We start from the raw sequence: 12,634 nt of genomic DNA, 5'->3' as shown, positions 1-12,634 counted from the left end.
AAGGATTTTGTTTTATTATTCTTTGTGTTGAGGTTTGTGTTTATATATACACACACATATATATAAAACAAAGAATTATTATTTTATCTTCCACAAAATATATTTATAAATGACAATAATCATAAATAAATAATAAACTTGGTCAACTTTTTACCTTTTAATTATAGGCCAAGTGCTATTAAATTGCTGGGTTCTCAAAGAGTCTCCAGTGTACACCTATGCCTCCTAATATATAACTATAGTTTTCAATATATAATATCTTAGCTGGATCAGAGTTACTCTCATGATTTCTATTACAATTTAGACTGATCAATTAACTGGGAAGAAAAATTTCTTAAAAGTAATGTTGAAATTGGCAAAGTTTCTACTTTCCAGGACTATTTAAACTTCTTTCAAAGAAATTAAAATTTTCCTCGAAAAATGCTTGTATCTTTATTACTTTAGGAAATCACAATGGTGATTGTTTCTACTATTGTTTATTCTAATTCATTGCATGATAAAAAATATAACTGAATAGTCTTTAGTTTAGATATTTGACTTTATATCTCAAAATAAATAAGTCACTTGATTCTTAACAACATTTCATAGATGGTCTCAAGCTTAAGATATCACCTCAGTTGATCTATTGGTTTTTCACCTGTACTATGGAGTATCGTATTTTTATTTATCTATTTTTAAAATTTATTTTAATTGGAGGATAATTTAAAATATTGTGATGGTTTTTGCCATATATCAGCATGAGTCAGCCACAGGTATACATGTGTCCCTCACGATCCTGACCTCCCTCCCCACCCTATCCCTCTGGCTTGTCCCAGAGCACCAACATTGGGTGCCCTGCTTCATGCATTGAACTTGCACTGGTCATCTATAGCGTATCATATTTTTTAAAAGTGTATGTTAAGTGCCTTAAATTTTCAAATAAACCCTCAATACTCCTCAGGCATCATCCTACTAATCTATAAAGAAATTACCTTTCATGATACTAGGCTAGGAGAATTCTGTTAGTGAACCAATATTAGAAGAATTTGTACCTTCTCAGGAAATCAGAGTTCTATTTGGAGGGGCTCTTGCTGCTATAGTTCTTTTTTAAAGATAATGAAACAAGTAAGTGAAGTGATTTGACCTGGTACATCAGCATGAGAGCAGCAGCCAGACTGCTGGGGCTCAAATTACTACTAAATTCTTAGTTTCTGAGACACACTGTTACTTCTCTGGTAAGTATGGGGTGGGGTGGCTGTATTCCACAACAACCATACAGTGCCTTTTACAAAGGAAGCAGCCCACTTGTGTGCTCTTTGTTTGACACAGGGAAATGTTCGGGAATAGCATTGATCTCTAGGTGATTTGTGTTTGGAAATTTACTTCATTTGAAGCCAAGGTTGCAGTAACATGGTGAGAAGAAAGCAGTGGTTTTTTTTTTTTTTTTTAATGACATCTGGTTTGACCTGTGTATTTTAAGCAAGTTTTAAAGCCATTGCCTTTTCTCTATGTAGAAGAGGTTTCAGAGTTTGCCGTGCACAGATTTCTCCAAATGTTGAACATAATTTTAGGCCTTAAAAATTTCAACATATAGAAATAATCTTCAACACATTTGTGAAACCTAACTAAATACATGTTTAAATTGGTACAGTGTTTTGACATCTCTCTTCCCTTTGATTGAATTAAAATGATTTTCTACTAATCCCCCAAAAAACCCTGGGGGAATGGAAGTAGCAAGTTTGGCTTCATAGGTCTTGATTACAATGTGCTTCATCATTCAATAATTTCCAGCAGATCTTCCCAACCCATGGATCCTATTCACGTTTCCTGCATTGCAGGCAGATTCTTTATCATCAGAACCACCACGGAAGTCCCATAATTTATCTTAAAATATAATGATTAAGCAATTGGGCTTATGTGATAGAATATGAGAAATTTTAGCAAAACATTTACTATCACTTCACAATAAATACTGCATTGCAAATCAACAAGACTCCCCATCTTCACTCGGAAAACCACACCACCACCATTGCCACCACTGCTAAAGTAACAGAATACAACTCTTTCAATTCAGTTCAGTCGCTCAGTCTTGTCTGACTCTGTGACCCAGTGGACTGCAGCACACCAGGCTTCCCTGTCCATCACCAATTCCTGGAGCTTACTCAAACTCAGGTCCATTGAGTCGGTGATGCCATCCAACCATCTCATCCTCAGTTGTCCCCTTCTTCTCCTGCCTTCAGTCATTCCCAGCATCAAGGTCTTTTCCAGTGAGTCAGTTATATGCATTAGGAGGCCAAAGGATTGGAGTTTCAGCTTCAACATCAGTCCTTCCAATGAATATTTAGGATTGTTTTCCTTTAGGATGGACTTGCACTCCAAGAGACTTTCAAGAGTCTTCTCCAACACCACAGCTCAAAAGCATCAATTCTTCGGCTATCAGCTTTCTTTATGGTCCAACTCTCTCATCCATACATGACCACTGTAAAAACCAAAGCTTTGACTAGACAGAACTTTGTTGACAAAGAAATGTCTTTGCTTTTTAATATGCAGTCTAGGTTTAGTCAAAACTTTTCTTCCAAGGATCAAGCATCTTTTAATTTCATGGTTACAGTTACCATCTGCAGTGATTTTGGAGCCCCAAAACATAGTCTATCACTGTTTCCATTGTTTTCCCATCTATTTGCTGTGAAGGGATGGGAATGGATGCCATGATCATCATTTTCTGAATGTTGAGTCTTAAGCCAAATTTTTCACTCTCCTCTTTCACCTTCATCAAGAGGCTCTTTAGTTCTTCGCTTTCTGCCATAAGGGTGGTGTCATCTGCATATCTGAGGTTATTGATATTTCTCCTAGCAATCTTCATTCCAGCTGTTGCTTCATCTAGTCCAGCATTTCACATGATGTACTCTGCATATAAGTTAAACAAGCAGGGTGACAATATACAGCCTTGATATATTCCTTTCCTGATTTGGAACCAGTCTGTTGTTCCATGTGCAGTTCTAACTGTTGCTTCCTGACCTGCATACAGATTTCTCAGGAGGCAGGTCAGGTGGTCTGGTATTCCCATCTCTTTCAGAATTTTTCACAGTATGTTGTGATCCACACAGTCAAAAGCTTTGGCATAGTCAGTAAAGCAGAAGTAGATGTTTTTCTGGAACTCTCTTGGTTTTTCGATGATCCAATGGATGTTGGCAATTTGCTCTCTGGTTCCACTGCCTATTCTAAATCCAGCTTGAACATCTGGAATTTCATAGTTAATGTACTGTTGAAGGCTGGCTTGGAGAATTTTGAACACTACTAGTGTGTGAAATGAGTGCAATTGTGTGGCCATTTGAACATTCTTTGGCATTGCCTCTTTTGGGATTGGAATGAAAACTGACCGTTTCCAGTTCTGTGGCCACTGCTGAGTTTTCCAAATTTGCTGGCATATTGAGTGCAGCGCTTTCACACCATTGTCTATTAGGACATGATAGCTCAACTGAAATTCCATCACCTCCACTAGCTTTGTTTATAGTGATGCTTCCTAAGGCCCACTTGACTTCACATTCCAGGATGTCTGGCTCTAGGTGAGTGATCACACCATCGTAGTTATTTGGGTCATGAAGATCTTTTTTGCGTAGTTCTTCTGTGTATTCTTGCCACCTCTTTTTAAAATCCTTGCTTCTATTAGAGGTCCATACCATTTCTGTTCTTCGTTGTGCACATCTTTGCATGAAATATTCACTTGTCTCCAAATATTCTATTGTTTATAGGGCTACTGAAATATTTTAGTAAGAGATATTTTGGTTTGGTCAGTGAAAATTATGACATTATTTTGGCAGGTTATTGGTGGCCTCCAGGATTTAATGGTCATTGAGAGCTACAGTTGTCCATGATCTTGCTTTCAGGTGGAATATAACAACCCCTGTTGTCTCAGGCAAAGTTTTGTCACATATGTAATAATTTATTACCAAAGAAGCCAAAAAAGGGGCAAAGAGTCTGCAAGATGGATGAAGCCCAGCTTACTGTCATTCTGGACACTCTGCCAGAACCACGGATGAAAGGTTCATTTAAGGCAGTGGGAACAATATGCTGACAGCTTCATTCAGCTAAACCTCAAATTGCACTGGGAGACATAGTTTTTCAAGGATAAGTATTCAAAAGATTTGTCACCAAGCTCTGGCTAAGGGTCCCTAACACATCGCCTCACCTATCTCTGTAAAACAAGTCACAAGGCGGCAAGGAAGCCCCCCCCCCCACACCCCCGCCATTTCCAGTAAAAACCTGCTCTAGGCAAACTTGCAGAAAACAAAGTTGTACCTTCTAGCTGTGTTTACGAGACAGGAACAAAGAGTTTAACCACAAGTCATCAGTATAAACAGACTGAACTTCAAAATTGAGACAAAGGTCAGTCTACAGTGCATCATCATCTCATTGCGATAAGATCTCTGTTCACCATGCCGTATTGCTTCCACTTGCCTCAGATCTAGACACCAAAGGGCCACACCACGGCAGAAAGAGGCATTCTGGAAGATCACCACCCATGTCCATCAATGTGGATGACGAAAGACCCCGGCTTTCTATGACCTCCTCACCCTTTTCTGTGCAAAGCTTGTCCCTGTATGTCATCAGGCAGAAGGTACCTTTATAGCATAAGCTCCTTCTCCATCCTCCAGCCATTGAACAAATGTCTATCTTGCTTACACCAAACTCAGTTTCTTTATTGTTAGCAGGCCCCTGAGCCAGAAAGAACTCTTCGACTGACCAGTGTGGGTGGGTTCAGCTAAGGCCCCAAGATGCGGGACCTCCATGTAATTCAGTAACAGACTCAGGAGATTCCTTAGGCCTAGGGAATGACTCTTGAAGATATTAGCTCTTGGCCTTGCTAAATACACTTCCTTCTTGTGAGAATTGATGTACCTGTGTAGTATTTCTACTTGATTCACATCTTGACCACAACTTATTTCACCAACAGGGAAAAATATCTTATATCCCTTATGTTACATAACAAATTCTTTAGTACTGGAGAAAAAGAGACCTGAAACATTTTCAGCAGCTATCTCCCGAGTGTGGGCTTTGATTAGAGTTTTTCAAATATCAACTAACTATACTGAGTCTAAATTAAGACATAGATGCTCACATGTTTATATCACATTGTCTATGCTCAGATATTTTAAAGTTTCACACAATAAACGCTTCTTAAAATAGATTATTATTAATAGCAACTACCAAAACCAGGAGTCATTTTATACTTCAGTAAGCAAAGGAAAAAAATCTTATAAAACATTATTCATGTAGTTCTTATATATTAATACAAATAATATGCCAAAATGTCATTGCTTTAACTGTTTCTGACAATTATTTTTACGCCAGATATAATTTCCATGTTTATAACTAATAGAATCACTTTTCATTACGAGTATGATCACAAAGGCTCAAACTTTATGATCTCATGATTGTATCTGATTACTCTCAACCTGAAATTATGAGAAAAAGCAAAGAAAATTATTTCATATTAATTTATAGAGATGGCTTGACTTATACACTTTCAGAGACTGAAGGAGTCTCTTAAGAATTCACAGACTCTTGGATTCCAAAGAATGGCAAAGCAGGGGAGAATGGCTGACTAGCTTTTGTTTATGATATGGTCATATGATTTTACTCTGTTTTCTCAAAATATTATATATATTTTCCAGACTTTTTTAAAATAAAGCTTTCCCTTCTGTCTACATCAACCTACTGCATCTTTATAGCCATAAATAGAAGCAGCATCCTTAAAGCAGCCAGTTACCCCCACTTCTTCTAGAAACTACAACATATCTCTCATTGAGAATTAATATTTTCTTCCTTGTGTCTTTTTCCCAAAGTTCCACGTGTTGGGTCTCCATGCTTAGCATGAATTACGTATATATAATAATTTCATCTCCTCTCTCTAAATTTGAATTCTGGGAAGATAATCCTTGTGTCATCTGTGTTGTCTTTTGCACAGAACCTGAGAGAAGGCTTTGCCCACTAAAGGTGTCCTACAAAGGGTTGGTAGGTTAAAGCGGCAGAAGGGGCACCTTCCATTACCCAGAAACTTGTCAATATTCTATTCTATTTTCCATGACATTCTTTCTCTTTCTTTCTTTCTGTATGGGTGTGTGTGTGTGTGCACATGTACAAAATATATATACTATTCCTCCTTCAAATTTCACCTTTTGAATCAATTATTACTATTATTATGATGGCTGCCAAATAGTGATTTTCTTTTTATTCCTCTCTTTTATTGAAATATGATAGGCACGTAGCACTATATAAGTTTAGGGTGTACAGCATAATGATTTGATTACATGTATCATGAAATGATTACCACATTGGATGAGCAACTTGATGAACAGGGGCCATATATCATATAAATAAAACATTAAAGAAATGGAAACCAAATATTTTTTCCTATGATAAGAACTCATAGGACTTGCTCTCTGAACAACTCTCATTTATAATGTATGTCAGCATTCATCATCATGCAGTACATTATATCCATAGTACTCATTTTTCTTAAAACTAGAACTTTTTATAGTTTGACTACCTTCATCCAGTTCCCCTCCTCCACCTTCCACCTCTGTTAACCACAAGGCTGACTTCTTTTTCTATGATTTTGCTTGTTTTTGCAGTGTAACTGACCTACAATACTATGGTGTGTGTGTGTGTGTGTGTGTGTGTTAGTCAGTTAGTCAAGTCCAACTCTTTGTGACCCCATGGACTATAGCCTGCCAGGCTCCTTTGTCCATGGAATTCTCCGGCAAGAATACTGGAGTGGGTAGCCATTCCCCTCTCCAGGGGATCTTCCTGGCCCAGGGATTGAAGCCAGGTCTCCTGTATCACAGGCAGATGCTTTACCATCTGGACCACCAGGGAAGCCCACGATGCTATGTTAGTTCATGGTATAATATGTCAATATTTCTATACATTTCAAAATGATCACCATAAGAATAGATGTCTTTCACCATAAAAATGCATAATTATTACTATATTCCCCACACTGTACATTTCATACTTGTTTATTATTTATTTTACTAGTGAAAGCTTTGTACCTCTTAAATTCCCTCACATATTTCTTTCCTTCCTCCACCCCCTCCCCTTTTTTAGTGTCTTAGAGATTTCTGAATACAGGTCTTTGGCTTCCTCAGTTAGATTTATTTTAGCTATTTTATACTTTTTTATGTGCTTTTGCATGGGATTGTTTCTTTAATTTCTTTCTGCTAGTTTGTTGTTACTGTGCACTAATTTTGTATCACACAATTAAAAAAAATCATTGATGAGTTCTAGTAGTTTTTAGGATTCTCTAGGTATGGTCATAACTTTCCTTCCAAGGAATAAGCGTCTTTTAATTTCATGGCTGCAGTCACCATCTGCAGTGATTTTGGAGCCCCCCAAAATAAAGTCTGACACTGTTTCCACTGTTTTCCCATCTATTTCCCATGAAGTGGTGGGACCAGATGCCATGATCTCGTTTTCTGAGTGTTGAGCTTTAAGCCAACTTTTTCACTCTCCTCTTTCACTTTCATCAAGAGACTTTTTAGTTCTTCTTCACTTTCTGCCATAAGGGACCAACCTAGATAACATATTGAAAAGCAGAGACATTACTTTGCCAACAAAGGTCTGTCTAGTCAGGGCTATGGTTTTTCCAGTGGTCATGTATGGATGTGAGAGTTGGACTGTGAAGAAAGCTGAGCCCCAAAGAATTGATGCTTTTGAACTGTGATGTTGGAGAAGACTCTTGAGAGCCCCTTGGACTGCAAGGACATCCAACCAGTCCATTCTAAAGGAGATCAGCTCTGGGTGTTCTTTGGAAGGAATGATGCTAAAGCTGAAACTCCAGTACTTTGGCCACCTCATGTGAAGAGTTGACTCATTGGAAAAGACTCTGATGCTGGGAGGGATTGGGGGTAGGAGGAAAAGGGGACGACAGAGGATGAGATGGCTGGATGGCATCACCGACTTGATGGATGTGTCTGAGTGAACTCCTGGAGTTGGTGATGGACAGGGAGGCCTGGCGTGCTGTGATTCATGGGGTCGCAAAGAGTTGGACACGACTGAGCGACTGAACTGAACTGAACTGAGGTATGGTATCATCATCTGCAGTGACAATTTTACTTCTTCCTTTCCAATTTGAATTTCTTTTGTTTCTTTTCTGATTGCTGTGGCTAGGACTTCTAATTCTATGTTGAATAAAAGTCTTGAGAGTGGACATCTTTGTCTTGTTCCTGATCTTACAGGAAATGCTGTTAGCTTTTTACCACTGAGTTTGATGTTAGCTGTGAGCTTGTCATATATGGCATTGGTTAGGTTAAGGTATGTTCTCTGAACCTGTTTTGATGAGAATTGTTAACAGAAATGGATGTTCAGTTCAGTTCAGTTTTTTTTTTTTTAATCAAGATGATGCTGGCCTCAGAATAAGTTTAGAGCATTCCTTTAACTTCAATTTTTGGGAATACTTTCAGAAGGATAGGTATTAACTCTAAATGTTTTGTAGAAGTCACCTGTGAAGCCATCTGATCCTAGACTTTTGCTTATTCAGAGTTTTTTGATTAGTATTTCAATTTCATGTCTGTTAATTTGTTAGTTCATATTTTCTCTTTCTTCTAAATTCAGCCATGGGAGATTATACATTTATAGAAATTAGTTTCTTCTAGGCTGTCCATTTTATTGACATATTTTTTGTAGTTATCTCTTTTGATCCTCTGTATTTTATGATATCAGTTAGAATTTATTTTTTTTCATTTCTGAATTTATTGATTAGGGCCCTCCCTCTATTTTTGTTGCTGAGTCCGGCTAAAGGTTTATCAGTTTTGTCTTTTTAAGCAATCAGTTTTTGGATTTATTGATTTTTTTCCTATTGTTTTTCAGTCTCTACTCCATTTACTTCTGCTCTGACCTTTGTTCATTTTTTTTTCCTAGTAACTTCACATTTTGTTTGTTCTTCTTTATTCTAAAAAGTGAGTTTTTTGTTTAAATTTGAGATTGTTCTTGTTTCCTAAACTAGGTTTGTATTACTATAAAATTCCTTCTTAGAACTTTTTACTGAATTCCATAGATTTTGAATTATTTTGTTTTCACTTACATTTGTTCCCAGGTTTTTTATTTCCTGTGTGATTTCTTCAGTGATCCATTGGTTTCATAGTAGCATTTGCTTAGCTTCTATGTGTTTTTGTTTTTGCAGTTTTCTCCTTGTTTAACTTCTAGTTTCATTATGTTGTGCTCAGAAAATGTTTGATATAATTTCACTCTTTTGAAGTTTACTGAAGCTTATTTTGTGGCTCTCTTAGAGAATAGTGTGCACTTGAAAAGAATATGTATTTTACTGCTTTTGGATGTAATGTTTCAATGTATAACTATTAAATCATTTTTTAATGAGTCACTTAAGACCATTCAGTTCAGTTTAGTTCAGTTGCTCAGTCGTGTTCGACTCTTTGCGACCCCATGAATCACAGCACGCCAGGCCTCCCTGTCCATTACCAACTCCTGGAGTTCACTCAAACTCATGTCCATTGAGTCAGTGATGCCATCCAGCCATCTCATCCTTTATCATCCCCTTCTCCTCCAGCCCTCAATCCCTCCCAGCAGCAGGGTCTTTTCCAATGAGTCAACTCTTCGCATGAAGTAGCCAAAGTATTAGAGTTTCAGCTTCAGCATCAGTCCTTCCAATGAACACCCAGGACTGATCTTCTTTAGAATGGACTGGTTGGATCTCCTTGCAGTCCAAGGGACTCTCAAGAGTCTTCTCCAACACCACAGTTCAAAAGCATCAATTCTTCAGCATTCAGCCTTCTTCACAGTCCAACTCTCACATCCATACATGACCACTGGAAAAACCATAGCCTTGACTAGACGGACCTTAGTTGGCAAAGTAATGTCTCTGCTTTTCAATATATTATCTAGGTTGGTCATAACTTTCCTTCCAAGGAGTAACAGTCTTTTAATTTCATGGCTGCAATCACCATCAGCAGTGATTTTCAGTTCAGTTCAGTTGTTCAGTCATGTCTGACTCTTTGCGACCCCATGAATTGCAGCCCGCCAGGCCTCCCTGTCCATCACCATTTCCCAGAGTTCACTTGCAGTGATTTTGGAGCCCCCCAAAAATAAAGTGTGACACTGTTTCCCCATCTATTTGCCTGATGGGACCAGATGCCATGATCTTCGTTTTCTGAATGCTGAGCTTTAAGCCAACTTTTCCACTCTCCTCTTTCACTTTCATCAAGAGGCTTTTTAGTTCCTCTTCATTTTCTGCCATAAGGGTGGTGTCATCTACATATCTGAGGCTATTGATATTTCTCCCGGCAATCTTGATTGTCTTCTACATATCTGAGGCTATTGATATTTCTCCCGGCAATCTTGATTCCAGTTGTGCTTCTTCCAGCCCTGCGTTTCTCATGATGTACTCTGCATATAAGTTAAATAAGCAGGGTGACAATATACAGCCTTGACGTACTCCTTTTCCTATTTGGAACCAGTCTGTTCCATGTCCAGTTCTAACTGTTGCTTCCTGACCTGCATATAGGTTTTCCAGAGGCAGATCAGGTGGTCTGGTATTCCCATCTCTTGAAGAATTTTCCACAGTTTATTGTGATCCACACAGTCAAAGGCTTTGGCATAGATATAATAATTTCCACTACTTTGTCTTCCAGTTAATGGACCCATTTTCCCATATTACTACTGTTGATTCCTCCTAGTGAATTTTAATATTTCAGTTATTTCTTCAGCTCTTTTTGATTCTTATTTATATTTTCTAGCCCTTTGTTAAAAAAAAAAACCTATCTTATTCTTTTTATTCTGTCTTCTGAGTTCATTGAGCATCTTTATTATTATTATCTTAAACGTTTTATCCAGTAGATTGCTAATCTCCATCTCACCTAGTTCTTTTTCATGGGTTTTATCTTGTTCCTTCTTTTGAAACATATTTTTCTGTCACCTCATTTTGCCTAACTTGCTGTTTTTATTCCTATGTATTCAATAGGTTTTTTTTTGTTTTTCCCAATCTAGAGACGTGACCTCGTGTAACCAATGTCCTATGGGGCCCAGCAGTGTACTCCTGTTTGGCCGCTAGATGTATATGCTCTAGGGGCGCCACCATGTAGGCTGTTGGTTCCTTCTGTTGTGGTGAGCTGACTACTGTGGGTGCACTGGGAGTTGTGTCTGGCACCTGACCTGATTGATTTGTTTCCAGGCCCTGCTTGTGTAGAGCCTGCTGCTGCCAGTAGTTTGGGACAGGTCCTAGTATAGGTGGCTACACAGCCAAGGGAGATTCAATTTTGGTGCCAGCTCAAGTTCTGTAGGGCTGAGTTGTGATGTGACTGGCTACAGAGCCCCAGGAAGTCCTGGAGTATGTGTTCGTCTAACGATGGGCAGGGTCATGGCCTAGAGAGGTCCTGGGACTGCTGTAGACCTGCTGGTAGGTGAGGCTGATTCTTGATATTGTTGGCTGTCAGGCCTGGAGTGACCCAGAGCTGGTGACTGCCCACTGTAAGTGGAGCCAGATCCTGACATAGCTGGTTGAGGGACCCATGATATCCTGAAGCTGGTGCTAGCCTGCTGTTGGGTATGGCAATGGCCCAGGGTGTCCTTTGGTGATGACTAGACTAGTGGGTGAGCCTTGACACAGCTATAGTTGTCCCATGGCTGGTGTAGGCTCACTCGTTGTTGAGGCAGGAGTAGGTCTTTTCCCTTGGTAGGTGGAGTAAAGTTCTGGAGTCTCTGGTTGGAGGCCTGGCAGCTCTGGAGCTGGCGTCAGCACACTGGTCCGTGGTACCAAGGACCAGTGTGTCCTGAAGCTAGTGCCTGTCCAGTGATGAGTGAAGTTAATCCTGAAGCCTCTGCCTGCAGGGCCCTGTTGTTCCAGAGCTGGGGTCAGCCTACAGGTAGACAGGGTCAGGGCCTGGGGATTCCAGGGCTCGTGCCTCTCTCCTGCTGGATAAGGCTGGGTCCTGTAGCTACTACTGTCCCTCTGTTGGGTGGGGTCAGGTCCCTGGGTGACTGGGGGCTCAGGAGATCTGATAGCAGCTGGTTCACTGTTGGACGGGATATGTCCCCTTCCAGCTGGCTGCCTGGCCTGGGCTTCCCAGTACTTGTGCCAGCTGGCAGGGAGGCAGGGCTGGGTCTTGGCACTAATGAGCTAGAGGAAGGATTCCAAAATGGTGCTTGCCAGAATCAGTATCTTCTTGTTGGAATGGACTCTCAAAAGTGGCTTGTCTATGTGCCCAGGATAAATTTCAATTGACTCCTGCTTCTGGGAAGCTCTTCATAATCAGCCAGTGGGTCTGACCCAGGTTCCTTTCAAGTTACTTCCTCCCTGGGTCTTAGCATATGTGAGATTTTGGGGGACAGCCTTTAAGAGTGGAGTCTCTTTCCCATAGCCCTCTGGCTCTCCTGAAAGTAAGCTTTACTGGCCTTCAAAGTCAAACATTCTGGGGGCTCTTTTCCCAGTGCTGGGGAGCTCAATCTATGGTTCAGGCCTCTCACACTATGGGGAGAACCTCTGCAGTTATAATTATCCTTTCATTTTTGGGTCACTTCTTTAGGGATATGGGTCTTGATTAAACTACATCTCCACTCCTCCTATTTGTCCTATTGTGGTTCCTCCTTTGTATCTTTAGCTGCGGAAGATCTTTTCTGATAATCTTCTTGTGGCTCTCAG

This window comes from Capra hircus, chromosome 17 (genome assembly GCF_001704415.2).
Source record: "Capra hircus breed San Clemente chromosome 17, ASM170441v1, whole genome shotgun sequence".
Classification (NCBI taxonomy): domain Eukaryota; kingdom Metazoa; phylum Chordata; class Mammalia; order Artiodactyla; family Bovidae; genus Capra; species Capra hircus.
Note: the sequence above shows the minus strand (reverse complement) of the source record.